General features: G+C 36.6%; 1 long non-coding RNA gene across 1 annotated transcript in view; it reads right to left on the bottom strand.

Moving 5' to 3' along the window:
* Positions 1-18065, bottom strand: part of LOC144330794 (uncharacterized) — a 183237-nt gene that overhangs the window by 130635 nt on the left and 34537 nt on the right. The window lies entirely within an intron of this gene.

The raw sequence follows: 18065 nt of genomic DNA, 5'->3' as shown, positions 1-18065 counted from the left end.
TACTTTTTGTATTTTTTGTAGAGATGAGGTTTTGCCATGTTGCCCAGGCTTGTCTCAAACTCCTGACCTCAAGTGATCCACCCACCTCAGCCTCCCAAAGTGTGGGATTGCAGGCATGAGGCACGGCTCCTGGCCAGAACAGATTTTTTGAGAGAAAACACTGAAAGTCAATAGAAAGGTGACAAAAACACCAAAGTTGAAGAGAGAAGAGGCTGGGAAGCCTGCACAGAGTTACCGTGTGCCAGGATCAGCTCCTGGTTCTGAACAGGTTCTACAGTGAAGGAACTTCAGGGCACCACCACACTCCTGCCGTGGACCTGTGGGATCCTAATTGCAAAAGATCCCAGGACTCCCAGATATGTATACTGTCAGGGGGAAACGGTTCAGAGAGTAGGCAGAGGCAGAGCTCAAACCTGTGCAGAGTCCAGAAGGTTTTGCACCTGGGACAGCTGGAACAAAATGCAACCATAGGTGCTCATGCCCCCAGGCTCTCTAGCTTGCTATGAGTGGCTCCAGTTCCTGCTGAGCCAAGAAAGAGCAAGGCTGTCTTTGCCACAGGACTGGGCACATCTGATCTGTGTGTCTTCTTGCCTGCTGCTCCCTCCCAAGGCCCCTGCCTGGCCACTCCACAAGAGGATTCACACAGCATAGCCTCTACTGCCCCACCTGAGTGTTTTGCTGTCTGTCAGACAGCAGTTCAGCAACCCCGCCCAGCCATTACGCCACCCTGATGGGCCAGAGGAAAAGCCGCAGGCTCCGTCTCAACCACACAGGTTTTGCACATACTGTCCAGGTGTATTGAGCTAAGATCTGGGGCCTGGGTCAAGCCGGGGAGGAGCCCCAGTCTCAAAACACCAAGAAGGTGAGAGGTGGTTGGTGTGCCAGTGCAGGAGCTAGGCATTCTTCTCTCCATAAGACCAGTCCAGGAAGGGCGTAGACTGTTTGCCAGCCACAGCCTCTACCCATGAGAGTCACATGGCCTGGAACACTGAACAGTCCAGCAATCTGGGTGCAGAAGGATGGAACAAATCTAGCTTCTTGGGCCGACTCTTGGGGCAGACACTGGAGGGAGACCCGGTCATGGGAAGCATGAGCTGGGTGGTCCCCACAGAGGTCTGCTGGGCAAAAATCCCTGGGCTAGGGGAATCATATGAGCTGCACATCCACAGCACCACTGGCCTGCCCAAGGATCCTCTACCCTTGAACCACTCACCAGAGCACCTGCAGACATACACTACAACTTGCCCTGACTCTGCCAAGCTCAGAGGACCACTGGGTGCCTGGGTGGTTATGGGTCTCCTGGCAACATAACCTTCCTCTTGGGCTGTTCTTAAAAGGGGTGGAGAAGGCAACCCGCCAGGGCCACCCTTGGGGTTAAGGAAACACAGACACACTGTCAGTGATTGGAGAGGGCTTCCCCAAGGCTCAGGAATGAACCTGGTGAAGGGGGTCATCTCTTACCACTTATTTTCCCCCTCCCCGGAGTGCTGCTGCAAACACATGAAGATACAAAAGAGGCATGTGGCCAATAACCCATCTGCTGGCCCTTACTCTTAAGTGCCATCTGCTGCATTGAAGCCTGCATTACACCACCAAACAAAAATAAATTCCTTCAGCACACCTTGCCTATTTTCATAGATTTTCTAGATTCCCAATATAGGAATCTAGCCACAACTAAGGAACTGGTACAGAGCCTTGGTCCTCTGTAAGTACCCAGAAATGATGCACATTTGTAGTGTGTAGTCCATACACATCATAAACTACAAACACGCAAGGGGAAAAAAGGAATATAAAAACCAAAAAGCCCCATCCAAACAACAGCAACTTTAAAAAGATTTTTAAAAACCACTCCTCTCAGGTGAAAATCAGTGCAAGGACTCTGCCAATTCAAACAGAGTGTGGCCTAACCACCAAAGGATCTCACTAGCTCCCCAGCAATGGATCCTAACCAGATTGAAATAGTGGAAATGGCAGGGATAGAATTCAGAATATGGATGGCAAGGAAGCTCAATGAGATTCAAGAGAAAGTTGACACTTTGGGAGGCTGAGATGGGCAGATCACTTGAGGTCAGGAGTTCAAGACCAGCCTGGCCAACATGGCAAAGCACTGTCTATACTAAAAATTAGCCGGACATGGTGGTGCATGCCTGTAGTCGTACCTACTCAGGAGGCTGAGACAGGAGAACCGCTTAAAACCCTGGAGGCAAATGTTTCAGTGAGCGAAGATCGCACCAGTGTACTCCAGCCTGTGAGACAGAGTGAGACTCTGTCTCCAAAAAAAAAAAAGGAAAGAAAGAAAGTTGAAACACAATCAAGGAAGCCAGTGAAATGTGAAACGATCCAACAGTAGAAAGATGATATAGCCATTTTAAGAAAGAACCAAATTGAACTTCTGGAATTGAAAAATTTACTACAGGAATTTCAAAATACAGTTAGAAGCCTTAACAACAGACTAGTATAAGCTGAGGAAAGAATTTCAAAACTAAAATCAACTCAATCAGAGAAAAATTAAGAAAGAAAGAAATTTTTACAAATGAACAAAACTTACAAGAAATGTGGGATTATGTAAATAGACCAAACCTACAAGCCAATGACATTCTTGAGAGAGAAGGAGAGTAACTTGAAAAATATAACTGGAATATAGGTCATGAAAATTTCTGTCATCTTACTAGAGAGTTCAACATGCAAATTAAAGAAATTCAGATAACTCCAGCAATATATTATACAAGACAACCATCCTTAAGACACATAGTCATTAGACTTTCAAAGGTCAACATGAAAGAAAAAAATCTTAAAGCCACCTGCAGAAAAGAGTCAGATCACTTACAAAAGGAACCCCATCAGGCTAGCAGCAGACTTCTCAGAAGTAAGCTTACAAGTCAGAAAATATTGGGGGCATATTTTCAACATCTTTAAAGAAAATAAGTTCCAACCAAGAATTTCATATCCCATCAAATTAAGATTCATAAACAAATGAAAAATCAAATCTTTTCCATACAAGCAAATGCTGAGGGAATTAATTACCACTAGACTAGCTTAACAAGAAGTCCTTTTTTTAACATATAAATTGCTCACAATAGAGCCTCAAATAGCTCAAATTTGTTTTCTTCTTCTTTTTCTTCTTCTAGATTTTTCTTCTTCTAAATTTTTTTTCTCCAACTTTTATTTTAAGTTCAAGGGTACATGTGCAGGATGTGCAGGTTTGTTACACAGGTAAACATGTGCCATGGTGGTTTGCTGCACAGAACATCCTATCACCTAAGTGTTAAACCCAGCATCCACTAGCTATTCTTTCAGATGCTCTCCCTCCTCCTACCCCCAATCTTCTGACAGGCCCCAGTGTGTTATTCCTTCCCACCCACCATGTGTCCATGTGTTCTCATTGTTCAGCTCCCACCTATAAGTAAGAACATGCAGTATTTGATTTTCTGTGTTCCTGCATGTTTGCTGAGGATAATGGCTTCCAGCTCCATGAATGTCCCTGCAAAGGGAATAATCTCTTTCTTTTTAATGGTTGCATAGTAGTCCACTGTGAAAATGTACCACACTTTCTTTATCCAGTCTGTCATTGATGGGCATTTAGGTTGATTCCACATCTTTGCTATTGTGAATAGTGCTGCAATGAACATACACAAGCATATATCTTTATAACAGAAAGATTTATGTTACTTTGGGTATATACCCAATAACGGGATTGCTGGATCAAGTGGTATTTCTGCCTCTAGGTCTTTGAGGAATCGCCACACTCTCTTCCACAATGGTTGAACTAATTTATACTGCCACCAATCATGTAAAAGCATTCCTTTTTCCACAAGAGGTCCTTAATGAAGCTCTAAACATGGAAACAAAAGAACAATACCTGCCACCACAAAAACACACTTAAGCGCATAGCCCACAGACCCTATAAAGCATCTACACAATCAAGAGTACAAAGCAACCAGCGAACAACACCACAATGGTATTAAAACCTCTTATATAAATATTAACCTTGGATATAAGTGGCCTTAATACCCCCATTTAAAAGTCACAGAGTAGCAAATTTTATAGAAAAATAAGATCCAGCTACCTATTCTCTTCAAAAGACCCATCTCAAATATAACAACACCCACAAGCTCAAAGTAAACAGATGGAGTAAGATCTATCAAGTGAATGAAAAACACAAAAGAGTAGGGGTCACTATTTATATATCAAGTAAAAAAGACTTTAAACAAACAACAGTTAAAAAGGACAAAGAAGGACATTATATAACGATAAATGGTTCAATTCAACAAGAAGGTTTAACTGTCCTCAATATATACACACCCAACATTGGAGCATCCAGATTCATAAAACAAGTATTTGTAGATCTGAGAAAAGACTTAGCCACATAATAATAGTGGGGAACGTCAGCACCTCATTGACAACATTGGACAGATCATTGAGGTAGAAAAGTAACAATGAAATTCAACATGTGACCAATTGGACCTAATAGACATCTAGGAAATATTCTACCCATCAATCACATAATAAATATAATTCTCATGTGCATCCAGAACCTACACAAAGATCAAGCACATGCTCAGCCATAAAGCAAGTCTCAATGAATTTTAAAAAACTGAAATTATACCAGCCATCCTCTCACACCACCATGGAATAAAAATAGACATCAAAACCAAAACGTCTCTTTAAACCACACAACTACATAGAAATAAAACAACTGTTCCTGAATTACTTTTGTGTATACAATAAAATTAAGGCAGTAAGTTTTTTGAAATCTTTGAAATAAATGAACACAGAAACACAACATGCCACAATCTCTGAGATGCAGTAAAAGCAGTGTTAAGAGTAAAGTTTATATCTCTAAATGCCTACTTTAAAAATTGAAAAAGCTCTCAAATTAATCATCTAACATAACAGCTAGAGGAACTAGAAAAACAAAGACAAACTAATCCCAGAGATAACAAAAGAAAATAAATAACTAAATCAGAGCAGAACTGAATGAAATTGAGACACAAAAATCCATACAAAGGATCAGCAAATCCAAAAGTTATTTATTTGAAAGGATAAACAAGATTGATAGACTGCTAACTAGATCAACAAAGGAAAAAAGTGAAATGATCCAAATAAGCACAATCAGAAATGACAAAGATGACATTACAACCAATCTCACAGAAATACAAAAGAACGTCAAAGACTGCTATCAATACCTCTATTCACACAAACTAGAAAATGTAGAGGAAATGGATAAATTGTGGAAACAGCCTCCCAAGATTGAAACAGGAAAAAATTTAAACCGTCAACAGACAAGTAATGAATTCTGAAATTGAATCAGTAATAAAAACCCAGCAACCAAAAAATGTTCTGGACCAGATGGATTCACAGCCAAATTATACCAGACATACAAAGAAGGGCTGGTACGAATCCTACTGAAGTTATTCCAAAAAATCAAGGAAGATGGACTCCTCCCTAACTCATTCCATGAATCCAACATCATCCTGATGCCAAAATCTGGCAAAGACACAATGGAAAAAGAAAACTGCAGGCCAATATCCCTGATGAACATAGGCACAAAAATCCTCAACAAAATACTAGCAAACTGAATCCAGCAGCACATCAAAAAGTTAATTCATCATGATCAAGTAGGCCTTATTGCTGTGAAGCAAGGTTGGTTCAACATATGCAAAGCAGTAAATATGATTCACCACATACACAGAATTAAAAACAAAAGCCAAATGATGATCTTAAAGACACCGCAAAAGCTTTTGACAAAATTCAACATCCATTTATGATAAAAACTCTCAACAAACTAAGCATCAAAGGAGCATACTTCAAAATAATTAGAACCATCTATGACAATCCTATAGCCAACACCATACTTAATGAGCAAAAGTTGGAAGCATTCCCCCTGTGAAGTGGAACAAAATAAGAACGCCCAGTCTCACCACTCCTATTCAACATAGTACTGGAAGTCCTAGCCAGAGAAATCAGGCAGGGGAAAGAAATAAAAGGCATCCAAATAGTAAAGAGGAAGCCAAACTATCTCTCTTCACTGACTATATGGTTCTATACCTAGAAAGCCGTAAATAGTCTGCCAAAAGGTTCCTAGAACAACCAGTAAAGTTTCAGGATACAAATTCAATGTACCAAAATTAATAGCACTTCTATACATCAATAATGTTCCAGCTGAGAGTCAAATCAACAATTCAATCCCATTTATAATAGCCACAAAAATAAAGTACCTAGGAATATAGCTAATCAAGGCAGTGAAGGAACTCTACAAGGAGAATTACAAAACACTGCTGAAAAAAATCAGAGATGACATAAACAAATGGAAAAACATTCCATGCTCACGGATTGGAAGAATCAGTATCATTAAAATGGCCATACTGCCCAAGGCAACCTACAGATTTCATGCTATTACTATCAAAGTACCAACTTTATTTTTCATAAAATTAGAAAAATAATTATAAAATTCATATGGAAAGAAAAAAAAAAGCCCAAATAGCCAAACTATCCTAAGCAAATAGAACCAAGTGCGAGGCATCACATTACCAGATTTCAAACTGTACTACAAGTCTACAGTAACCAAAAGCAGTATGACACTTGTACAAAGAAGACTCATAGACAAATGGAACAGGATAGGAAACCCAGAAATAAATCTACACACCTAAAATTGTCTGATCCCCCCAAAATATTTGTGACTAAGTCCTCAGAAGCAGTTGCAACAAAAACAAAAATTGGCAAGTGAGACATAATTAAACTAAAGAGTTTCCGCAGAACAAAAGAAATTATCAACAGAGTAAATAGGCAACCTGCAAAATGAAAGAAAATATTTGCAAATTATGCATCTGACAAAGGTATTATGGAACTTTTAAACAAAGCAACAAGCAAAAAACAAGTAACCCAATTAAAACATGGGCAAAGATATGAAACATTAATTTCTCAGAAGAAGACATACAAGTGGCAAAGAAACTTACGAAAAAATGCTCATCATCACTAACTATCAGAGAAATGCAAATCAAAACCACAATAAGATGCTATCTCACACCAGTCACAATGGCTATTATTAAAGTCAAAAAACAACAGATGTTGGCAGGACTGCAGAGAAAAGGGAGCATTAATACCGTGTTGGCGGAAATGTAAATAAGCAGTGGAAAGCAGTTTGGAGATTTCTCAAAAAACTAAAAACAGAGCTACCTTTCAACCCAGCAATCCTTTTATTGGGTATATACCCAAAGGAAAATAAATTGTTCTACCAAAATGTCTCATGTACCTGTATGTTCATCACAGCACTATACACAATAGCAAAGACATGGAATCAATCTAGGTGCCCATCAGTGGTGGATTAAAGAAAATGGAGTACATATACACCACGGAACACGATGCAGCCATAAAAATGAATGAAATTATGTCATTTGCTGCAACATGGATGCAGCAAAAGGCCATTACCCCAAGACAACTAATGCACAAAATGAAACCCAAATACTGTATGTTCTCACTTATAGTTGGAAGCTAAACACATAGGGACATAAAAATGAAAACAGTAGACACTGAGGACTACTAGAGGAGGGAAGGAGGGAGGGGGAAGGTTGAAAACTACCTGTTGGGTACTATGCTCACTACCTGAGTGGTAAGTTCAATCATATTCCAAGCTTCAGCATCCTACAGTACACCTTTGTAACAAACCTCCATGTGTACCTCCTGGATCTAAAATAAAATATGAAAAAAAATTATGTTGGTACTTTATCCATTTGGAACATTGCTGTTTGCTGATTTTTCAAGAGGTAAGTTTGTCACCCAGGATAGAAGTATCTCTTCATGGGAAAGTGGTATCACCTGTTCTGTTGTTTACCCAGAGCTAGACATGGAGTAGGACTTTAATTTTTTTTTTTTTTTTTTTTTTTTGAGATGGAGTTCCTCTCTGTTGCCCAGGCTGGAGTATAGTGGTGTAATCTTGGCTCACTGCAGCATCCACCTCCAGGGTTCAGGCGATTCTCCTGCCTCAGCTTCCCGAAGAGCTGGGACTACAGGTGTGCAGCGCCACGACCGCCTAATTTTTGTATTTTTTAGTAGAGATGGGGTTTCACCATGTTGGCCAGGTTGGCCTTGAACTCTTGACCTCAGGTGATCCACCCACCTAGGACTCTCAGAGTGTTGGGATTATAGTCATAAGCCCCCGCTCCCAGCCTATAGTAGTACTTCAAATACTAGTTTAATTTATTTTCTCAGCCTGTTTGTTCTTTTCATGAAATTTATTTACTCCTGACTTTTGATCTTGTAGGGATCCTTGTTTTTCATCTGCTATCTACAAGGGGAAATGATCAAGAGAACTTAAACAGGCCTTATGACTCAGACCCTTAAGAGAAAATCTTAGTAAAAAGTTTAGAACTTTGTGCTCTTCTAGCAGAAATATGTTTGTTTCTTTTCCCCTTTCATTAGTCGCATATGGGAGAAATAATGGCAATGGCCTGATTGCTTGCCCTGACAATAGCGAATCAGGACTTACCCAATTGTTGTTTTTCAGGACAGGAACTGTACCTTTATCTTGTAGCCCTTTTGAATGACTCTTAAGAGCAAGGACAGAGCAGCTGACTACATTTTCTGAGAAAATTAAAAATGAAATCTATTGTCGGTAAGAGCAGTCAATGCCACGCAGATTCGCTGTTTCATCAAATGGCTAATAGTTGAGATTTATTACAGATAGAATTAATACCACCTGCTTCTCCACCTTGTACCATTTCACTGCTAATAATAATAGCAATGAATTTGGAAGTGGGGATTATTAAAAGCTCCCTTTTGTTTATAGTAAACACTTCCTAGACCTCAAATCTTTAAAACTTAAGATTTAAAAATATTTTCTTCTTAAATCTTGTCTGCCTAATCTTTCTGTCTACTCCGAAAACCCCTTTTCCTTCTGTGGGTTTTTTTTTTTTTTTTTTTTTGGTATTCCTTGGGGTCTATTGCTGCAATTGATTCTTTTTAATACTATACCTCCAATGTATTTAATCCTCTTTCACACAAGTATACTGAGTTTCCACTTAGTTATTCATATAATAAATATTTACCAAGTCTGTCTTGTGTGGCAGCCTTTCTTCAAGGTGCTAGAGTCAGAACATTGATCAAAACAGACAAGGTCCTCCTTCTCATGGAGTTTGCATGAGAAAATGAGTAAACAAATAAATAAAATAGATCATTTATAGTATAATAAGGTATATGATGGTAATATACCGTCATATACGGTAATTTTTCTTACCGTATATGGTAATATTTTCTTTCTTTCTTTTTTTTTTTTTTTTTTTGAGACAGAGTCTGGCTCTGTCGCCCAGGCTGGAGTGCAGTGGCCAGATCTCAGCTCACTGCAAGCTCCGCCTCCCGGGTTTACGCCATTCTCCTGCCTCAGCCTCCCAAGTAGCTGGGACTACAGGCGCCCGCCATGGCGCCCAGCTAGTTTTTTGGTTCTTTTTTTAGTAGAGACGGGGTTTCACCGTGTTATCCAGGATGGTCTCGATCTCCTGACCTCATGATCCACCCATCTCGGCCTCCCAAAGTGCTGGGATTACAGGCTTGAGCCACCGCGCCTGGCCAAAGATGGTAATATTATACAGATTGATCAGAGAGCCACTTTAGATTGAATAGGCAGAATATGAATCTTATGACAAAGACCTGAAAGAGATTCAGAAGTTAACCATGAGAAGATTTCAGGAGAAGGTGCAAGTATAAATGCGCTAAACTAAGGATGGACTTGGATAAATCCAGGAACAGAACTAAGGCTCATTCATAGAGGGTGGCTTTATTTCTAGCTCATGTGAGAGATAAAGGCTATGTACTTCTAATGTTTGGTAAAATAACAATTTTTCAAAGATAGAACGTTTAACTGGAAAGTCTCTTATTTAAAATCACATTATGAGACATCAAACAAAATGCTAGAAAATTATTCACTGACAACATCTTTATCTTCTGCGAGTGATTGTGTTTGTGGAGGGGTAACAAAAAGTTAGAAAGGAGTGCAATAGCTGAAAGTGCTTAGGTAACTTTACTGTGATATTAACACATATTTCAGGTTGCTGTAGGTGTTTGAAGAGTGGGTATACCCAAGCAGCTTTTTAGACCTAAAAACATCCAGAATGCTTTAATCATAAACTTCTTCTATTTTCGATATTGATAAAAATGATTGATACTGGTAGATATTTTGGAAGTTGAGGCAAGAAATAAAATGTTCTGGATTGGATTTCACCCTGCAAGTATCAGATCTGAGGCCAGATTATTAACCTTTTGAACAAACTAGCCTGCTTTTTTTGCCAAAATTACAAATACTGTTATAAAGTAAAGACGTAATTACAGTCATTACTTATTTGCTTATTTTTGCAATTCTATTCAAAGTACAACAAATGATTTATTAATTTTTTAATGGCCAAAAACATGTCATGCCTTTGCAAATAATTTTTAGCAGCTGTTGGATTCATGTTGGGATCTAGAATAGTTCTTAAAAGTAATAAACATTGAAAGTAAGTAAAACTTCAAATACATTATTATACTCTGGAGGAAGGATTGGGCAGGAGAAGGAGTACTGGTTGGGAGGGGAATGGGAAGTTGGCATCATGTTCTAGCTCAGAGGTAGTTCTCAAGTCATGTCTGTTATTGATTCATATCTGAGTCATAGAAAGGGCTTTCAGCAGGAACAAACAAATCATATTTACAAAAAAAAATGTGATATTTTATGAATTAAGGCTCCTTAATTATCACTAAGCAAGCTTGCCTCTGCAAAATCTCCTTAGAGATAATCATGCTGGATTGAAACAATGATAGGGGCTAAAGCCAGGGGTTTTTCTTTTCTTCCTCAGCATTGCTACAGAGAAGTATCACGATGAGATAAAACACACTGGGATCATCACAAGAAGTAAGAGCAATCTGGGGAAGCAGCTCAGGGATGGCGCACTGGTGAGCCCTTTGCAGCTAGACATTGGAGAGACATCACTATACCAATTGGTGGATGAGAAATGGTAGCTGAGAGAACAAGTTTGGAAACATTTATCGTATACCGTCTAGGAGATGGCAGAAATAGTTAACAACATTGAGGGTGCGGGAGGGAGAAACTAAAAGGCACAATAGAATTAGCCAGAGAATCTTAAATTACTTACAGTTACTTGTTATGGTGAGAATCAATCAAAACAGGATCTTTAAGACTTTGTAGAGAATTGTTTTCAAATAAGTGATTAAAGTTACGAAGCTGGGCTAGAATTTTAACCACATCCTCCATACAAGGAAATAATGAATTACTCAATAAATGATAAGCAATTGCTTGCATTAGTAATGATGAAATTAGCTGCAATCCAGACTTTGCCATAATATATATAATAATATCTATTCCAGAGGAGTCACTGTGGACACAAACTTTGAAGCACACTAAAACAATCTGGAAACTCTCCAAAATCATTTTTCATTCAACTGGGAAGCTTCCCTTTATATCCTGAGAGAAAATGCAAGGAGCCAGGGAAAGAAATACAAGACAACTAATTATCTCATGATAATTTGAAATGGGAGGGGAAAGGTAGAAAATATTTAGCCCACAAAGGTCTCAACTTGATGGAGGACAGACGGATAAATGAGTCTAACAATCACCTAGGGAGTTTTTCGAATGACACTACTCCCACGTCCCTACCCAGAAGGTTCTACTGTAGATTCTGATATGCTGTTATTCAAAGCCCCTGCAAAGCAGGTGCAAATGATTATCCTAGATAAATAATAAATGTCTAAATGTTATTATGACCCCTGTATAGATTTAAGTTGCTTGTGATAGAACAAGTCTACTACTAAGAACTTCTGAAAACTAAATACACTATAAAATAATTTGTTTAAAGGCATCAGAGACCTACTAAAGCAAGGAGAATTAGAGAGAGCAAGAGCCATAGAGAGCTGAACTGATTATCTGCAGCTTCTTTTTCTCTGAAAACACTTGTTGATTCTGTGTGCAAGAGGAGAGACTGATCATTTGGGTGGCATCCCAGCAGGAAGACCAACTCTTGGAGAAAGAGAAATATCTGTGCTTTTGACAGTCCCTCGAGGCTACAGGGATAAAACTGGAGATTTTAGAGGCATCAAATAATAGCCATTTTGCCTTCAAGACAGTTGCAGAATTGTTAAGAAGTGCAGGTAGAAGGCAAAACAGCTAAGCAAACTGAGGAATAAAATGGAAGACTCATAATGGGAGGGACTCTTTGCTTATACCACTTAGCCTGTGAATAGAGATATACAGCCTAGAATCATAGGATGAAGTAGTAGTACACTGAGCCTTATCAAAAGTTTAATCCTGGCTGGACTCACTCAGTTCCTGATTGGATTAAGATAATCATCTAAGAAAAGCAAGAGGTTTTCCTTGTTATCTTGATCCTCTGCAATCTTATGTGCCAAAAGACAAGACCAAAATAACAAAAACCAACAATAACCAAAATAGGCAATAGAAACAGACATTCAGGTGATTTAGATATTGAGGTTAGCAGATACGAATATTAAAGTAATTACAATTAACATATCAAATAAAATTTGGGAACATGTAAAGAAAATAAGTAAAAAGATGGAGAAGTTCGTCAGAAAATTAGAACACAAGAGACATAGAGATTCAAAAACTAAAATGGATAGTGTCTAAAAATTGATTTAATAGCAGATTGAAGGAGAGATAATGGCAGATAATTTTTCTGAACTGATGAAGGTTATCAACCCCGGGTTCCTCTGTAAACCTCAGTAGGACAAGTACAATGAATCCTACTTGACACATCATAATAAATCTGATAAGAGATGAGAGTGGAGTTGGGAGGAAAGCAGAGACGAGACAGACCGACATACATGCAGACAGAAAGAGATATTTTAAAAGTTGAAAGAGAAAAATGATATATTACTTTCAAAGAATGAATAGTTAAGACTGGGAGCAGAATTTTCAATAGAAATATGGAAACCAGGATACAATGAAATATTATGAATATAATGTTTAATGTGCTACAAAATAAAGAAAACACAGCTTAGAATTTTATAACCACAAAAATATTCTTCAAAAACAAATGAAACTAAGATATTTTTAGACAAATAAAATATGACATTTTATCTAAGAAAAAACTGAACTGAAAGAGAAAATTATGATTTAGATAAAAAATTTAAAAACTAAAATATGTTTAAAATAAAAATAAATACTTGCCACTTACAAGACATGTATCTTTAATATAAATAAAAAGTGAAATATTTAAAAGTATAATAAAAGAATGAAAAATATCTACCATGACAATATCAACCAAAATAAATACATTTTTATACTAATATCAAAGCATATTTTAATTCAGAGAACATTTGTAGACACAAAAATTACTATTTCATAATGATGTAAGCATCAATCCACTAGGAAATTATAACAATTCAAAATCAATATGCACTCAATAACATAATGAAAAAATTGATAAATTTTGAAAGAGCAGACAAATTTATGATCATAGTGACTTTGGCACATATTCTCAATAGCTGACAGAACAAGAATATAAAAAGATATAAATTGACAGAAAACAATTAACAAGTTTAAGTTACTTCAGATATAAGAATATTGCTTTCACTAATGACAAAACATACTTTTTCCATCTACATATGGAATATTTACAAAAATTATCCATATGCTACATTATAAAAAAGCCTTTAAAAATTTCAAAGGATTGCTTTCACTCAGAGTATATACTCTGCCAATATTGGAGACCCGGGAGGCAGAGCTTGCAGTGAGCTGAGATCCGGCCACTGCACTCCAGCCCGGGCTACAGAGCAAGACTCCGTCTCAAAAAAAAAAAAAAACAAAAAAACAAAAAACTAGAAATGAATGAGTAAAGATAACTAGAAAATCATCAACTGTTAGCAATCACACAGGTAATTTCTAAATGACATACTAGTCAAAGAAGAAATCACAAGAAAGTTAGAAGATATTGTTAACTGAATGAAAATGAAGATATCATATATCAACACAGAATACAGCTACAAGTCTTAGATTAAAATTTGTAGCTTTTTATGTATGTATTGAGAAAGAAAAAGACTGAAAACTAGTCATCTCATATTTCACATTAATAAAAGAAAAGCAAAAGGAAGTAGAAAGGAAAAAAGTAATAAAAAAATAATAATAATAGGAGTCAGGGGCAGTGGCTCATGCCTGTCATCTCAGCACTTTGGGAGGCCAATGTGGGAGGATTTCTGGAGGCCAGAGTTTTAGATCAGACTGAGAAACATAATGAGACCTCATCGCTAGAAAAAAAAATACAAAAATTTGCCAGGAATAGTGGTGTACACCTGTATTCCCAGAAACTCAGGTTGCTGAGGTGGGAGGATCACTTGAGCCCAGAAGGTAAAGGCTTCAGTGAGCAATGACCACGCCACTGCACTCCAGCCTGGGTGATAAAGCAAGACCCTATCTCTAAATCATAATAGCAATAACAATAGGAAAAAATCAATGAAATCAAATAACTAAAATACAATATAAAATCCAACAAAGCCAAAAGTTATTTATTTGAAAAAAATAATTAAGGTAATAGTATTATTTTGTCTTCATTTATAACCACATATTTTCAAGGTTCAGGACAACCTCGATTAAATAAATAAATAATTTAATGAATAAAAAGTACTGTTTGGTATAATGCAATGTAAATGATATTCATGCATGACATTGTACAAAGCAGTATTTTAGAAGCTAGATTTGCACTAATAATATGTTTTGGAAGGAGAGAAGCATGAGCCATACCAACATGTAAAGTTGTATATGTTTCTGTTTTTCTCTACTTTTCGTGCCTGATCAACCAAGTACTAATAAGAAAATCATCAGTTATACTCATTGAATTCTCTTTTAATTAATAATACTTAAATTCAACTTGATCCTATTATTGCTTGGAAATCTTTTCATTCATATTGAATAGATTTCATTGAAGTTTTTCAAAATTATCCCTAGAGTACAGAGCTCCCCCAACCCACATGCAGATATAGACATTTATAAGATTATCTTGAATTCTAATTTCCTAAGATTTACATCATTTAACATTGATGTCTAACATTTTTGTTTTTAAATCTTTAATCTTCATTAACCATATATAAGCCCCTTGAAAACAGATTATTTTTGGCTTATTTATTGCCATCTATCCAGCTCCTAAAGCAGTATCAGAACAAAATAAGCACTTAAATATTTACTAAAAGAATAATTTGGGGCTTTGGTTTTCATTAATTTGGGACCAGGTTATTCAAGACATTCTTTGCTCTGAAAACTCAAGTACAAAATAAAATATTAAAAATATTTTTGTAAAAACAAGAACAAACTAACAAAAGAGTAAAGTACTGCCAGGTCAAAATATAAGAGAAATCAGAAACATAGAAAGGGAAGCAGATGACCAAAACACTAATGCCACTCTTGTTCTGAAGTATTTGCTGATCCCTGAAAACATAGGCTTCAGTATGACAAACTCATCAGGTGAGACAGATGGAAGATAAGGCTCAGTGGCCACCCAAAATAAGGAATCTAATAGGAGAACCTCTTTACATTAAGAAGAATTTTCAAAGTGCTAAATGCTTAAGATTAAAGATAAACCAGAAGTAAATCCATCCAATTACATAACTTAATGGATTGGCACTAAACAGAGCACGGTGCAAAAGAAAGAGAAATAACAATTTGAGAAGTTATGAGTGAATTTACTGCCTAGGTTCACATTACCTGGATGATCCAGGCAAACTCAAAAGATGAACTGTATAAAAGTGTCCTGAGAATAGTTCAGGAAAAAACAGTAATCTTCTCTAAATGAAGACACTTTAATTGCAGTCTTTAAGGAATCTCTTCCCCACAAATAAGTTTTTTAAAAATAATAACAAATAATCAGCAGTTGAAAAAAATATATAAGCTTATAAAGAAACAAGGCACTATAACAAAAAGAAGTTAAAAAACAGACAATAGAAATACATTCACACTATTTTATTAGCTATTGGAATTTTCAGAACATTATTAAATAAGTATACTTACTGTTTTTAATAAATTATAAATAAGCATAACTATATCCACAATAAGCTAAAAATTATTAATAATGGCACATTTTTAAAAGTTGCAAAAGGAAAGGGAATTTCTAGTAATGAAAAGTGCTAAAGCCAAAATTAGAAGCTAGTAGCATTTTACATAGAGTTGAAGAGAGAATTAGTGAATTGGAATGTAGATTTTAATAATCAACCAGAATATAATGGGGGAGGCATGGAAAACAGGTAAAGAGATCAAGAACATAGACTGAGGAAGCCTAACATACTTATTGCTCAATAAAAATAATAAAACTTATTTCTTCTAGAAGAGTTTTCAATTTAACAAAAAAAGATGGCAGAGAGTTCCCACATACTCCACACTCAGTTTTCTCTGTTAATAACACCCTATATTAATATGGCACATTTGTTTCTATTAGTGAACCAATTAATATTGATGCATTATCATTAATTAAACTCTATACCTTACTCAGATTTGCTAAGTTTTTAACTAATGTCTTTTTTTTTAATTTCCAGTATCTCATTATAGATAACATATTACATTTAGTAGTTTTATCTTTTTAGGCTTCACTTGGCCATGACAATTTTTTAGACCTTTCTATTCATGATACTTTAACACTAATCTTGAAATTCTGATAGCTAATGTTTGTGTGAATCTATTTCTATTGTTTGTTTTTCTACTTGTTTTGTGTTATAGTGCCTTGTTTCTTTGTGTGCTTGTTTTTTTGACTGCTTACTGTTTGCTGGCATTCTTGAAAAATTGATGATCTTGACAGATTTGGAGAGTACAGATCAGGCATTGTATAGACTGTCCCTCTATTAAAATGTGTCTGACTTTTTTATTAGACTAGCATTATGATTTGGGGGAGGAGTACCACAGAGATATAGTGCCACTCATCACATTGTATCAAGTGTACACATTCAACATAACCTATAATTGTTGACGTTGTCCTTGACCACCTGGTTTAAGGAAATATTTGTCAGGTTTTTCCACTGTAAAGCTATTTTTTTTGTTTTTCCTTCTCCATACTGTAGTCTTTGGAAGGAAATCACTGTGTACAGTCCACATTCAGGCAGTGGGGAATTAAGCTCTACTTCCTTAAGGGTGAAGTGTCTATGTAAATTACTTGAAATTCTCCATGAGAGATTGGCTCTTTTTTCTCATTAGTTAATTAATTTTATTATTTCTTCTTATGAAAGCAGACTCATAAATATTTGCTTTATGCTTTAGGTTATAATACAATATTACTTAATTTATTTTACTGCTCAGTTTGTTCCAGATTCAACCATTTGGAGCTCCTTCAGGTGGTTCCTGTATCCTTTTGATGTTTCTACATTAATGTAGGGGTTTTTTTAAGTTTTCTGAGTACTTTCTTACTTTCTGGCACTGCAAGAGGCTTCAAGCTCATCCTGTATATTTCCTGCCCCAGGCCTGGAATCATTCATTTCTCCAGGAGTTATTGTTTTAACTGGAAAATGGCTTAAGAAATCAAGATCTGGGCACTGGATGTGCTTGTTGCTAGTGGGTGCCATTTCTTCCAGGCTTTCTTGAAAGATAGTAATAAAATATACGTGTGTGTGCTAACCTGTGTATTATACACATATCCATAAATATTTCTGTATGTAATCTGTACACCTACACTAACCTAAACATGAGTTCATATGATGTCTCCAACTTTAATCCTTTGCCACGCGGATATTTCTAGCCCCGTCCCTTTGTTTATCTTTAATTCTCACTCCAACACTGAGAAACCTGGCTCCTACCATCTGCCATCTATTGACTTAATTCTTCAATTCCAGTGCACATATATTGCAATTTTAGAAATGTGAACCTGTACCATCATAGGAAGTAACTTTATCGACTAGATAAAGTACACTGCTTATTGGTTGCACTGCTTAGACACAGTTTCTTTTGCATTCAGTCTTATAAACTCTGCTTATTTTCAGTTGCTTTGGTCAGCACCTTTCCCCATCAACCTTTTTTGGGTTGTTGCATACATTTTGTCACATTCTGTATTTCATGCTGGGCTTTCTGAATTTCTAAATTTTTTTTTTTAATTTGCAAG

Source organism: Macaca mulatta, chromosome 8 (assembly GCF_049350105.2).
Source record: "Macaca mulatta isolate MMU2019108-1 chromosome 8, T2T-MMU8v2.0, whole genome shotgun sequence".
Classification (NCBI taxonomy): Eukaryota; Metazoa; Chordata; class Mammalia; order Primates; family Cercopithecidae; genus Macaca; species Macaca mulatta.
This window is presented reverse-complemented; position numbering and strand designations above follow the sequence as displayed.